The sequence below is a fragment of the Pleurodeles waltl genome, chromosome 8, assembly GCF_031143425.1.
Source record: "Pleurodeles waltl isolate 20211129_DDA chromosome 8, aPleWal1.hap1.20221129, whole genome shotgun sequence".
Lineage (NCBI taxonomy): Eukaryota > Metazoa > Chordata > Amphibia > Caudata > Salamandridae > Pleurodeles > Pleurodeles waltl.
The window spans coordinates 918,784,786-918,800,081 of NC_090447.1; positions in this window are offsets into that span (position 1 = coordinate 918,784,786).

Consider the following 15,296-nt stretch of genomic DNA (forward strand, 5'->3'; position numbering starts at 1 on the left):
ACAGGTGGCATTGCCAGTCTGTAAACTGCCGGCAACCTGCCAGTGCCAGGCCATTAGCCCATGGGGCATTCCCCATGGATGTGAGCCACTTCCACCTGCGCTGTTTGTGGTGGTCATATTGCCAATGGCCAGCCAGACTTGTAATGAGGGTCCATCTATGCACCAGTACAACTACCTGCAAAATCTCCATCAAACTAGCGTGAGTCCCTGAACTAACTTCAACATCAGTCAACTGGCTATGTCCATGATTTTGTGGCATCAGGCACTGTCATGTAGAAAATGATGTACACATCAACAAATAATATCCATGCTGGCCATCCCTGGGTCCACCTCTGTGCCAGTGTCAAATTTGCTGTGCTGCCACAATGCTGCATCTCTTGCACCATAGTGCAAGGATGGCTACATTGAGGGGGAGATCACAGTTGTGGAGGAAGGAGCACCTTCCAGCACAGCCAGGAACATAAATTGCAGTCTGCAAGGTACTTGTGTGCTGTGCAATGTAGCATACATGCACATACATCCGCATGAGGGGTAATCAAAGTAAACAACAATATAGCACCTTGGTAGTGCATCCCTTGGGTGGTGTAAGCTTTCAGTGCCGCCCTGGTGTGTGAAAAACACGTAATACTAGGACGGGGCAAACTGCAATGTGGGTTGGTGTGGCAAATGGATGCATAGGAAGGGGACACAATATCAAGATGGTGCCAAGCCACCAATTGGAAATGTATCACACCTTGTAAATATGACACAGCCTATTACGCCACCTGAGCCACCCTATACGTGACACTTAGGTGGGTCAATGAGCTGATAAATTGCACCCATAATGTACAAGAGCAATGTCTGGGCTGTAAGTTATCACTGAGCCTCCAATAGCAATCCAATGACACAACATGTAACTGCCACATCATAGAAAAATTGAGATTACACCATCTCATTGCAGAGGATGATGGCTCTCCTGCTGATCTGCCTGTCCTGGAGTTCTCTAATGACCTGGATGACCAGATAACAACCATCCACCAAGAGACTATCCAGGATGTCCTGGTATCCCTCCAGACACCACCTCCAGTTGCAAGGAGGACAACCAATGTAGCAGCCATCCCAGATGACCCACGCAACACCCAAATATTACAACCTGCCAACACCGACACAGCTTAGGACTCCGAGGTCCCAGGGAGCACCTTCAAGAGAACAGGGGTAAGAATCCCGTGGGAGCTGGCCAAGCAGGTGGGGATGGAGACCATGGCAGCCAGCCTAGAGGGAATGCACAAGTGCCTTGTGATGGCTCATGAACACACAACTGCCAAACGAGGCACACACTCCCCACTTCATGGTGTCGAGCTGTGTCTGATGGACATAGCTGGTGCGGTGAGGGGGAGGCCAGAACAACTGCCCTCGCAAACTGGCAGCAGCATGATTTAGAACAAGCTGGACTCCATTCTGCATGAATTGGCCTCCGTCAGGGCAGACACAGCTGCGTACCACTGGGATGTGGTTGCGATCCTGAAAAATGTGCCTAAAGCATGGACTTTGATTATGCCAATAAACTGTTATCCACAAATAAGGTATCACACCTGGACAGACAGTTCGTTTTCACCTATAAATAAACACTTTGTAAACATTTTCCATGTCAATGTTTTCTGTGATTTATCTACTCATCAAAATAATAGTGTTGAGTGAAACCATGTCAATGACTTCAGAAGATCAGAACATGAATGCTGAACTGTGGGGCCACAAAGCTACACACAAGGATCCAAACATGCCAATGGTGTATGATGTAGACTTCTCATAAACTGATGGATACATATATACTTTAGTCAAGATATATGGCTGGTCAGACAGAAGACCAAGTAAAATGGCAATGTAGCCAGCTGGGAGTACCAGAATAACTCATTGATGTGGTACAGAGGTAGCTAACCTCATCAGTGATGGGCACCTGTTGCATGGCAGATGCATGGACTAGTAGATGTGATGTTGCAGCCAATGTGACAGCTCAGTTGTTAATAGGTGATGCACATGTTAGGAGAGGGATTTGAAGGCAGGACATAATCTCTAGGCCAACCCCTAGTTTTCACTGTGCACTCATGGGAAGACCCTGAGACTAAAGCATATTACACACATTGTATGGGAGAATGCAAAAATATGTATTATAAATTCCAGTAACCTAAAACAAAAACTAAAACCTACCCTATCCTAAACTAACCTACACTAACTATACTTATCCAACAACTAAAGCTATCTACCCTATGCTAAACGTAACTTACACATTGAACACCACACTCTAAACATTGGCCCCCTACTCCCTTTAAGTTACAAGGCACATGCAGGACAACAAATACTAATACTACACATTTACTAACTAATCCTAAACAAATATATATTTTTTTGTATTTTTTTATTTTATTTTTTTCCTTAAAACACATAGAGACCCCAACATGACCCTCCCACCCAACCACCCACAAATAAACACATAAGAAGAAAACAAAATAAAATATCAGATAACTTCAGAAGGGAAGTGGCTGAACTGGGAGGTTGCAAATCACAATGAAATCACAGTTTGGCCTTTTTTTAGCTTTTTCTTGTGTTGTCCGCAACTTCCTCCTCCAATTAGTCCAAATGAGTTAGAACAAGGGACATGTCCCTCTGCAGATCCTGCAGCAACTGTGTTGCAATGATAGTGGATAGTGTGAGCTGTTGTGCCTGTGTGGTGATTGCTGCAGCTGACGTGGTTGGGGAGGTGCTAGCTGTGCCCCCCTGCACTACTGAGGAGCTTGGAGCTTGGAGCTTGGTGGGCCTTTTTACGCTGTGTGGGGTCCCCAAGTGGGAATGCCTGTAATTTCCCTGTGGACTTCTCTGCCGTATGTTGGTACCCTGACTCCACTTCCAGGAGGTGGTCGTACCATACTGCCCTCTTCTGGAAGTCACGCCTCTCCTCATTTGTCATGTTGGCAGCTGTTATATGAAGACAAGCAACTGTACAGATTACTAGCTTACACTGCTACGTCTAATTGCACATGCACTCCAACACACAATCCAGAAAAGGCAAAGGGCCTTATTTATATGAAGTCAGGGCCACCTTTGCATCATACTTTTGATGCAAAAGTGGCGCAAACTTACAAAATATATACATATTTTGTACATTTGCGCCACTTTTGCATAAAAAAATAACGCAAAGGCGGTGCTAACTTTTCATAAGTCATGCCCAAATTTCCTCCTCCCCTGTGTCTATTTACAACCATACATCGCCAGTAGCTTGGACGTGTCAGTGGGAGGAGGGGATGCTATTGGTAACCATAAGGGGTCAGAGCTGATAGATACTAATGCAAGCCTGATCAACATAACTGTCACCTACACTGTGAACATCACATCTACCTACACATTTTGTATTCCTCTCCCCCATGCTATCCATCATCTCAACAGGCCAGGTCATCCAACAAGGACTGACCACTCATTCCTGGAGTCAAGGAGTGGACCATATGTTAGGATGGCTGCCAACTAGGAAGCTGGTATCCATAGGTCAATCACATCTACATTCATGTGTCCAGGTGTAGACACCCATCAATACATGATCTCCCATAACTATTCCTTTCACACATAGTACCATGCCAGCACACGTTGGGCCTTGACCTGCATGCAAGCCAATGACATTCCACAAAAGTGAAACATACATGGAGTGCAAAAGATGGAGCGCCATGCTGAGGGAATATTGGCAGCCCAGTCCTCCACCTTGATAACAATACAAGGATACACCAATTTAAATTCAATATGGTGCACCCCTATGTTGTCACCTCTGCCTGGGCACATATTGCTTACATTTGCCAACCCAGGGAGCCTTGCCCCATGGTGCACAGTTGGCTACGTTGAGGGGGAGTTTGATTATGTGCCGGAAGGGACACCTTCCAGCACAATAAAGTAACCGAGAAAGAGGATATACAATTAGATGTGTGCTGCCCAATGCATCAGTCATTGAAAGGTCCCAAATGGAGGATATATAAGAGTATTCATCCTTATTGCACGTTGCTAATGACCCCCCCCCCCTTGGGGTGTGTGCTGAACTTGGCACTGACTCTGGTGTGAGCAAATCTGTTAATCTGGGACACCCATTGCAGTTTATCAAGCTGCCCCAGATGTTTGAGTCTACTCACACCTGAGTTAGAGCAAATTTGGCTAACCCCACGTCGGGTGCAATGAGGAGAAAAGTTAGTATATCCTCTAGTTTGTTGCTCTTTCTCTGCGTGTTGCACTCTGCAACATGCAGAGTAAGAGCAAATCGCAAATGGAGATAGTTTTTGTGCATGAGGGTGTCCCTCCTGCACAACAACTATCCCCCCTCTCAACGCAGCCCACAGTTCACCATGGCAAAAGGGTGGCTGCATTGGGGCTTGGCTGCAAAATTAGCAACAAAGCAGGGGACAACACAGGGGTGCACTGTATACAATTAAATACGGTGCATCCCTGTGTTGTGAAAATGACAGAGTGTGCCACTGCAATTTTCCCACAGCGTTGCACTCTGTCATTCTTAGTTACATATGGCCCTAAATGTGGCTTGTCACCACCTTGTATACAAGATCCTGGCCATTACGCACCACAAGCCTCACAAGGAGTGGCCCTCTGGTGGTGCTTGGGGCTCTTAAAATGGGCCATGAGATCACCATCCAGCCTACTATGGTATCTGATCGTTGGACAGTTTATAATATCTGGCATTGTATTCCACACATATGACTCACTCACACTAAACCCTGGATTACTTCACAGGACAGACATTCTCACACTTACTGGAAGCATCAGAGTCTTCAAACCACGCCACTTCACCAATTGTGTAGGAGGCTGGTCCACCTGTGAGACATAAATGGTAAACCATGCTTAGTGTCAAATCATAGTCACTGCAAGTGGACAACAAATGTCAGTGTTAACTAGTTAAGAGGAGTGAGCTAGTCTTCCTAATAGAAATCAGTGCAATGGACATACCACCACAATCACTCAATTACACATACACTCAGATGAGGTAGAGCCACACATCTGAACACTAGCACTGGGCCAGAGACTCTTGTGGTGCTACACCCTGCAACATTTATATGTGGCATTATCATGCAGCTGTCTGTGGGCACGACACTTCCATTACCAAAGGGGACCGTTTGATCATGTATTTTTCAATTGAGGGCTATGCTATGGTTGTTGTAGTGGCAGGACCATTGTCCCACCCATAGCATTTCTGCTTGCAACAGATGTAGGAAACATCTATGTCTTCATCGTAGCTCACAGACAAGCTACTACCTTGGGAATGTGTCAGTGCTGTTGGGGATGTGTCTTACACACCCTGCAATGAACAGAGTTAAATGTGTGTGCCATCACAAGGCAGGCACACTTAAGGAATTGCTATGGCTGTGGACTCATTTGAAGTTGGTTTACCTACCTGCACATTGACTGAATTGTGACGTATGTATTGCCAATAGTGGGTGGCCTGCCATTGTTGCCATTGTATACTATTGTTAATCCAGTGAGGGAGAAGTACATGGACATAGAAATAGCGCTCAACATAGACACACTTGCTCTGTGGTCAGAGTATGCATTTGGTGTTGCACGTGGGTGAGTGATGTGGCAGAGATGGAGCTGATGCAGTGCAGCCTCATACTGTCAGTGAGGAGTTATAGGCCAGTGGATCAGATTCTGTTCATGTTTGTGGTATGGGGGCAGTTGAGGCTGTCTGTGACAGAACATGAACTGGAACATGGAACTGCCAGCATTCTCTTGCCAATTCATGTTCAATATCCCTTACATGGCCTTGCCTAATTACACAAAGGGGCCAATAGGACAACAATGGTGCAGCACCTGGGACTTGATTAATAAAAAGTGAGCGCCGCCTTTGCGTCATTTTGAGACGCAAAAGCAACGCACAATTAAAAATCATGTGTTTGATGTTAAATTTGTGCTGCTAATGTGTCACACAATGATGCAAGAGTGGCGCCAACCTTTCATGAATCCGGTCCCTAGTGCCACCCCACATGAAGTGTGCCCCTTAGCACACTCCTGACAACACCATGTGTGGGCTGTCAATACAAAATGGTGCAAAATGGTGTAAGTGGCAGTTGTGTTGAAAATACATCACACTACCCTGGCGCTTTGCAAGACTTACATCTCAAGTACTTAAGATAGTCCTGCAAGGTACCCAGAGGCGCTTTGTAATTGAAGTGCGGCTCTTTTGAAAGTCAGCAATGATCATGTCTTGAATATTTTGCAACTGATGTGTCAAAGTTGTCTCATTGAATGCACCATATTAATTGCCCCCTTAGGGCGGCTAAACCCCCTTTGCAGACATGATGGCTGGAGCAGGGCTCATGTGCGTGAAATGTTGACGAAGTTGCGCTATGCATGACACAATCCTGGGAACAATTGTAGGGTGGCGGTGTCTTAGTGTTTCATACATGACACAATGTTGGTGCACAGGTGGCGCTATGGGCTCTGAAATTTATGCCTTGGTGATGGTTGTCCAGGACTCACCAGACATCGGACCTGCATTGGTTTCATTTTTGGACATGTGAACTCCAAGCTTGAAATGGTGTAGAGACTCTTAATACTGGTTCCATACAACCTGTTCACAAGCACTGCATGCAGCACTCCATTTATTTGCTACTGTCATTCAAAAGCAACAAACAGTCAATAGTGTGCCAATGGGGGACTTAGCAACATTCCCCCGATCTCGATCCCCAGGTGATCCAGCAGATCCTGCTCCCTGGCCACCTTATTTACCCAGCGATGCATAAGCTGGTGGTCATTCCGGCCTGTATTGTGGACACACCTCAGGTGGTGGAGCATCTTGCCCCACCGCAGCTGCCTGGCCTCTGTCCAGTAGCCGAGGATCACCCGGCCACCCATTTGCAGTATCATTGGCAGGTAGTGTGCAACTAGCCAAATAAAACCTCCCAGCTCATCCACAGACATTCTGCTCATCCTCCCCTTGCCAGACATGTCGACATGTCGACAGATGAATGGAGTTCACCCCAAGAAATTTTTATGAAAAATAAAAGGAAACTTAACCCCACTAACTTAACCCAACTATCCCAACTAATTAACTACCCCGGTGTAGGAAAGTACCATCCTGCCTGGCATGTTGCCCCCATTTTTACATGTATGCCAGTTTGTTTGTTACTGTCTCACCGCGATCCTGCTTGCAGGACCCCAGTGCTCATAGTTTGTGGCCTGAATGTGTGTACCTGTGTAGTGCCTCACTGTGCCACTGAGGCTCTGCTCTCTCTGCCTTTGTCACAATAGGCTGGAACACCCTTATAATTCCGTAGTACATGGTACCTAGGTACCCAGGGTATTGGGGTTTCCTGGAGATCCCTATGGGCTGCAGCATTTCTTTTGCCACCCATAGGGAGCTCAGACCAGTCTTACACAGGACTGGCACTACAGCAGGAGTGAAATAATGGTTATTTCACAGCCATTTTACACTGCACTTAAGTAACTTATAAGTCACCTATATGTCTACCCTTCATTTAGTGAAGGTTAGGTGCAAAGTTACTAAGTGTGACGGCACCCTGACACTAGCCAAGGTGCCCCCACATAGTTTAGGGCAATTTCCCCGGACTTTGTGAGTGTGGGGACACCATTACACACGTGTACTACATATAGGTCAATACCTATATGTAGCTTCACAATGGTAACTCCGAAAAAGGCCATGTAACATGTCTAAGATCATGGAATTGTCCCCACATATGGCATTGGGGTGCCAATCCCGTGCATCCCCGGGGCTCCACTATGGACCCCGGGTACTACCAAACCAGCTCTCTGGGGATTTCTCTGCAGCTACCGCTGCTGCCACCCCACAGACGGGGTTCTGCCCTCCTGGGGTCTGGGCAGCCCAGTCTCAGGAAGGCAGAACAAATGATTTCCTCTAAGAGAGGGTGTTACACCCTCTCCCTTTGGAAATAGGTGTTAAGGGCTGGGGAGGTGTAGCCTCCCCCAGCTTTGAAGGCCACAGATGGTGCGCTCCTTGCATAAGCCTGTCTATACCGGTTCAGGGAACCCCCAGTCCCTGCTCTGGCACAAAACTGGACAAAGGAAAGGGGAGTGACCACTTCCCTGTCCATCACCACCCCAGCGGTGGTGCCCAGAGCTCCTCCAGTGTGTTCCGGACCTCTGCCATCTTGAATCCAGAGGTGTGAGGGCACAATGGAGGCCTCTGAGTGGCCAGTTTCAGCATTTGACATCAGAGACCCTTCCTGATAGGTGCTTACCTGACTAGGTGGCCAATCCTCCTCTGTGGGCTATTTAGGGTCTCTCCTGTGGGCTTTTCCTCAGATAACGACTTGCAAGAGCTCCTCTGCACCCCTCTCTTCAACTTCTGCCAAAGATCGACAGCTGACTACTCCAGGACGCCTGCAAAAATGAAACAAAGTTGCAAAAAGACTATCAGCAACATTGTACTGCCTAATCCTGCTGGCTTTCTCAACTGTTTCCTTGTGGTGCATGCTTTGGGAGCTGCCTGCCTTCATCCTGCTCTGGAAGTCACGAAGAAATCTCCTGTGGATTGATGGAATCGTCCCTCTGCTCCAGGAAGCACCAAATTTCAGTGACATCGGTTCTCTGGGACTCCTCTCACGAGCATGGAGTGCTGCCTTCTTGTGCATGGGCTCTCTGTGTTGCTGAGTGTCCCCTCTGTCTCCTCTCCCAAGTGGCGATATCCTGGTCCTTCCTGGGACCGGGCAGCACCCTTTTTCTTCAACCACAACCTTTGCAGCTAGCAAGGCTTGTTTGCGGTCTTTCTCCAAGGAAACAACTCTGCATCCTCCAGCACACCGTGCGACATCTTCTGCACAAAGGAGAAGTTCCTAGCACCTTTCGTTGTTGCAGAATCTTCTGTTTCTTCCATCCATAGGCAGCCATTTTGCACCTTCATCCGGTGTTTAGTGGGCTCCTGCCCCCCCAGGACACTTTCACAACTCTTAGACTTGGTCCCCTTCCTTTGCAGGTCGTCAGGTCCAGTAATCCGTCTTCATTGATTTGCAGTCTGTTGTGGTCTTTGCAGAATCCTCTACCACAAGTTTAGTGTGTTTCTGAGAAAGTAGTATCACTTTACTCATACTTTTCAGGGTTTTGGGGTGGGGTATCTTGGACATCCTTTGTGCTTTCTTACACTCCCAGTGACCCTCTACACACTACACTAGCCTAGGAGTCCATTCGTGGTTCACATTCCACTTTCTTATTATTTGGTTTGTGTTGTCCCTAGGCCTATTGCATCCTATTGTATTCTACAGTGTTTGCACCACTTTCTGACTGTTTTACTTACCTGATTTTGGTTTGTGTGTATATGTTGTGTATTTTACTTACCTCCTAAGGGAGTATATCCTTTGAGAAATTTTTGGCACATTGTCACTAAAATAAAGTATCTTTATTTTTAGTGAACCTGAGTATTGTGTTTCTTATGATATAGTGCTATATCATATAAGTGGTATAGTAGGAACTTTTCATGTCTCCTAGTTCAGCCTAAGCTGCTCTGCTATAGCTACCTCTATCAGCCTAAGCTGCTAGAACACTACTTATCTACTAATAAGGGATAACTGGACCTGGCACAAGGTGTAAATACCATCAGGTACCCACTGTAAGCCAGGCCAGCCTCCTACACCCGGGCAGACACCCCACTATACAATTACAAAACTGGACAATAACTACACAAAACTGCAACTTCTTTGACTAAATGCACCCAAAATACGCAGGATACGGCACAAGGGACACCACAAACTTGCAATCACACTCACCAATTGACCACCAGCTCCAATACTCAACCACACACAGTCACAAAGAAACACACTATAAAGAGAAAGTGAAACTACACCAGTGTACTATGCTTGTAGACATGATTTCCTGTTACATCACTTTTTGGGCATGTTCGTCTCATTTTTCAGTTATGCATGTTTTTAATAGATGCATTAGGCTTACATGTCGTTTTATTAGATGCGTGCTGAACGTGCATCGTTTATATTGATGCATGAAGGTAAGGCGACTATTCCAGCTTGTCCAGGTGTGAAAAACGCTTTTGGACATCCGATTGAGTTTTTGGGGCTAGCCGTCATTCTGATGACAGGACTTGTATTGTACATGAATATGCGTGAAAAATAGCAACTCATGACGGGTATACGTTGATTTCACACAAGGCTGTATTAAGAGATTAAGGCCCTTATAACGAACACAGCGGTAAACACTGTCGACCGCCGTGGCGACGGAGAATAGAAGACCGCCATTGGCGGTGAACAGAAACCCGCCATATAATGATGCAAAAATCAGAAACCGACAACAATCTCCCTGACACCAGTCACCGCCAGGACCTTGTCGGCAGAAATGCTGGACCTCCCACCTCACCACCACCGAGCACACAAACACCCCGCCCACCAAATAATGAATCACAAATCACCACAACGGTCAGTGGAAGCCAAACGACCATTGGCGGTACAAACCGCCACAGGCGGCAAGTGGACCCAGCAGTAAGAAATGCACACATTAGCAAGTTTGAAACCCACACACCTGACACACATTCACAACACTATAAAACACTCACAGACACACCTCACAAACCTTTGCAACAAAATTAGGACAACTGATACAGAGAACCCCGGAAGCAGACACAGAATGCCCCAATACACAATACATACACCCAACCACACAACAGCACTCTCACCTAGATCCACACAAGACACCATTCACAACACACACCATGGCACCCCCCAAATACCCAGCTTCACAGAAAAGGGGGCTCAGGACCATGGTGGAAGAGATACTGAAGGTCGAGCCACAATAATTTGGGGCACAGGTCCAGCACAAACCCATTGAAAGGAAGATGGAGCTATGGCAGACAATAGTGAACAAGGTCAATGCAGTAGGACACCATCCACACACAAGGGATGACATCCGGAAGAGATGGAACGACCTGCGTGGGAAGCTTAGGTCTATGGCATTGTGGCACAACATTGCAGTCCAGAAGACTGGGAGAGGACCTCCACCAACACCACCTGACTACACTGACTGGGAGGAAAAGGTACTAGCCATCCTGCACCCTGAGGACTCACTGGACTCACTGGAGGAATGGACGCAGGTAAGTCATCTCCAATTACCCCATATCCATCACACCTGTAATGCATGCACCACCCCACACCTCCAAAATCCACCAGGACCACTACCCCACCCAGGCCACAATCACTACATCCAGTCCCCCTGCATGCCCACAAACCCGCTAACAGGCACACATCCCTCCCCCTGTGCACAGCCACCTACCCCTGCAAGGAATCACAATGGCACTACACCACCCACAATGCACCTCCAGATCCAAAGCAAAATGCAATGCAATCCTCACAAAGGCTCCCTGCATGGCCCAAAGTGTGAAAACACCTTCCAGCACAATAAAGTAACCGAGAAAGAGGATATACAATTAGATGTGTGCTGCCCAATGCATCAGTCATTGAAAGGTCCCAAATGGAGGATATATAAGAGTATTCATCCTTATTGCACGTTGCTAATGACCCCCCCCCCCCCTTGGGGTGTGTGCTGAACTTGGCACTGACTCTGGTGTGAGCAAATCTGTTAATCTGGGACACCCATTGCAGTTTATCAAGCTGCCCCAGATGTTTGAGTCTACTCACACCTGAGTTAGAGCAAATTTGGCTAACCCCACGTCGGGTGCAATGAGGAGAAAAGTTAGTATATCCTCTAGTTTGTTGCTCTTTCTCTGCGTGTTGCACTCTGCAACATGCAGAGTAAGAGCAAATCGCAAATGGAGATAGTTTTTGTGCATGAGGGTGTCCCTCCTGCAGAACAACTATCCCCCCTCGCAACGCAGCCCACCGTTCACCATGGCAAAAGGGTGGCTGCATTGGGGCTTGGCTGCAAAATTAGCAACAAAGCAGGGGACAACACAGGGGTGCACTGTATACAATTAAATACGGTGCATCCCTGTGTTGTGAAAATGACAGAGTGTGCCACTGCCAATTTTCCCACAGCGTTGCACTCTGTCATTCTTAGTTACATATGGCCCTAAATGTGGCTTGTCACCACCTTGTATACAAGATGCTGGCCATTACGCACCACAAGCCTCACAAGGAGTGGCCCTCTGGTGGTGCTTGGGGCTCTTAAAATGGGCCATGAGATCACCATCCAGCCTACTATGGTATCTGATCGTTGGACAGTTTATAATATCTGGCATTGTATTCCACACATATGACTCACTCACACTAAACCCTGGATTACTTCACAGGACAGACATTCTCACACTTACTGGAAGCATCAGAGTCTTCAAACCACGCCACTTCACCAATTGTGTAGGAGGCTGGTCCACCTGTGAGACATAAATTGTAAACCATGCTTAGTGTCAAATCATAGTCACTGCAAGTGGACAACAAATGTCAGTGTTAACTAGTTAAGAGGAGTGAGCTAGTCTTCCTAATAGAAATCAGTGCAATGGACATACCACCACAATCACTCAATTACACATACACTCAGATGAGGTAGAGCCACACATCTGAACACTAGCACTGGGCCAGAGACTCTTGTGGTGCTACACCCTGCAACATTTATATGTGGCATTATCATGCAGCTGTCTGTGGGCACGACACTTCCATTACCAAAGGGGACCGTTTGATCATGTATTTTTCAATTGAGGGCTATGCTATGGTTGTTGTAGTGGCAGGACCATTGTCCCACCCATAGCATTTCTGCTTGCAACAGATGTAGGAAACATCTATGTCTTCATCGTAGCTCACAGACAAGCTACTACCTTGGGAATGTGTCAGTGCTGTTGGGGATGTGTCTTACACACCCTGCAATGAACAGAGTTAAATGTGTGTGCCATCACAAGGCAGGCACACTTAAGGAATTGCTATGGCTGTGGACTCATTTGAAGTTGGTTTACCTACCTGCACATTGACTGAATTGTGACGTATGTATTGCCAATAGTGGGTGGCCTGCCATTGTTGCCATTGTATACTATTGTTAATCCAGTGAGGGAGAAGTACATGGACATAGAAATAGCGCTCAACATAGACACACTTGCTCTGTGGTCAGAGTATGCATTTGGTGTTGCACGTGGGTGAGTGATGTGGCAGAGATGGAGCTGATGCAGTGCAGCCTCATACTGTCAGTGAGGAGTTATAGGCCAGTGGATCAGACTCTGTTCATGTTTGTGGTATGGGGGCAGTTGAGGCTGTCTGTGACAGAACATGAACTGGAACATGGAACTGCCAGCATTCTCTTGCCAATTCATGTTCAATATCCCTTACATGGCCTTGCATAATTACACAAAGGGGCCAATAGGACAACAATGGTGCAGCACCTGGGACTTGATTAATAAAAAGTGAGTGCCGCCTTTGCGTCATTTTGAGACGCAAAAGCAACGCACAATTAAAAATCATGTTTTTGATGTTACATTTGTGCTGCTAATGTGTCACACAATGATGCAAGAGTGGCGCCAACCTTTCATGAATCCGGTCCCTAGTGCCACCCCACATGAAGTGTGCCCCTTAGCACACTCCTGACAACACCATGTGTGGGCTGTCAATACAAAATGGTGCAAAATGGTGTAAGTGGCAGTTGTGTTGAAAATACATCACACTACCCTGGCGCTTTGCAAGACTTACATCTCAAGTACTTAAGATAGTCCTGCAAGGTACCCAGAGGCGCTTTGTAATTGAAGTGCGGCTCTTTTGAAAGTCAGCAATGATCATGTCTTGAATATTTTGCAACTGATGTGTCAAAGTTGTCTCATTGAATGCACCATATTAATTGCCCCCTTAGGGCGGCTAAACCCCCTTTGCAGACATGATGGCTGGAGCAGGGCTCATGTGCGTGAAATGTTGACGAAGTTGCGCTATGCATGACACAATCCTGGGAACAATTGTAGGGTGGCGGTGTCTTAGTGTTTCATACATGACACAATGTTGGTGCACAGGTGGCGCTATGGGCTCTGAAATTTATGCCTTGGTGATGGTTGTCCAGGACTCACCAGACATCGGACCTGCATTGGTTTCATTTTTGGACATGTGAACTCCAAGCTTGAAATGGTGTAGAGACTCTTAATACTGGTTCCATACAACCTGTTCACAAGCACTGCATGCAGCACTCCATTTATTTGCTACTGTCATTCAAAAGCAACAAACAGTCAATAGTGTGCCAATGGGGGACTTAGCAACATTCCCCCGATCTCGATCCCCAGGTGATCCAGCAGATCCTGCTCCCTGGCCACCTTATTTGCCCACCAATGCATAAGCTGGTGGTCATTCCGGCCTGTATTGTGGACACACCTCAGGTGGTGGAGCATCTTGCCCCACCGCAGCTGCCTGGCCTCTGTCCGGTAGCCAAGGATCACCCGGCCACCCATTTGCAGTATCATTGGCAGGTAGTGTGCAACTAGCCAAATAAAACCTCCCAGCTCATCCACAGACATTCTGCTCATCCTCCCCTTGCCAGACATGTCGACATGTCGACAGATGAATGGAGTTCACCCCAAGAAATTTTTATGAAAAATAAAAGGAAACTTAACCCCACTAACTTAACCCAACTATCTCAACTAATTAACTACCCCGGTGTAGGAAAGTACCATCCTGCCTGGCATGTTGCCACCATTTTTACATGTATGCCAGTTTGTTTGTTACTGTCTCACCGGGATCCTGCTAGCCAGGACCCCAGTGCTCATAGTTTGTGGCCTGAATGTGTGTACCTGTGTAGTGCCTCACTGTGCCACTGAGGCTCTGCTCTCTCTGCCTTTGTCACAATAGGCTGGAACACCCTTATAATTCCGTAGTAGATGGTACCTAGGTACCCAGGGTATTGGGGTTTCCTGGAGATCCCTATGGGCTGCAGCATTTATTTTGCCACCCATAGGGAGCTCAGACCAGTCTTACACAGGACTGGCACTACAGCAGGAGTGAAATAATGGTTATTTCACAGCCATTTTACACTGCACTTAAGTAACTTATAAGTCACCTATATGTCTACCCTTCATTTAGTGAAGGTTAGGTGCAAAGTTTCTAAGTTTGACGGCACCCTGACACTAGCCAAGGTGCCCCCACATAGTTTAGGGCAATTTCCCCGGACTTCCCCTATCACCCAGCCACAAACCCGCTAACAGGCCCACATCCCTCCCCCTGTGCACAGCCACTTACCCCTGCAAGGAATCACAATGCCACTACACCACCCACAATGCACCTCCAGATCCAAAGTAAAATGCAATGAAATCCTCACAAAGGCTCCCTGCATGGCCCAAAGTGTGAAAACCTGCAAAAAACAGCCAGTCCTGTGCATCCCATCCGATCATG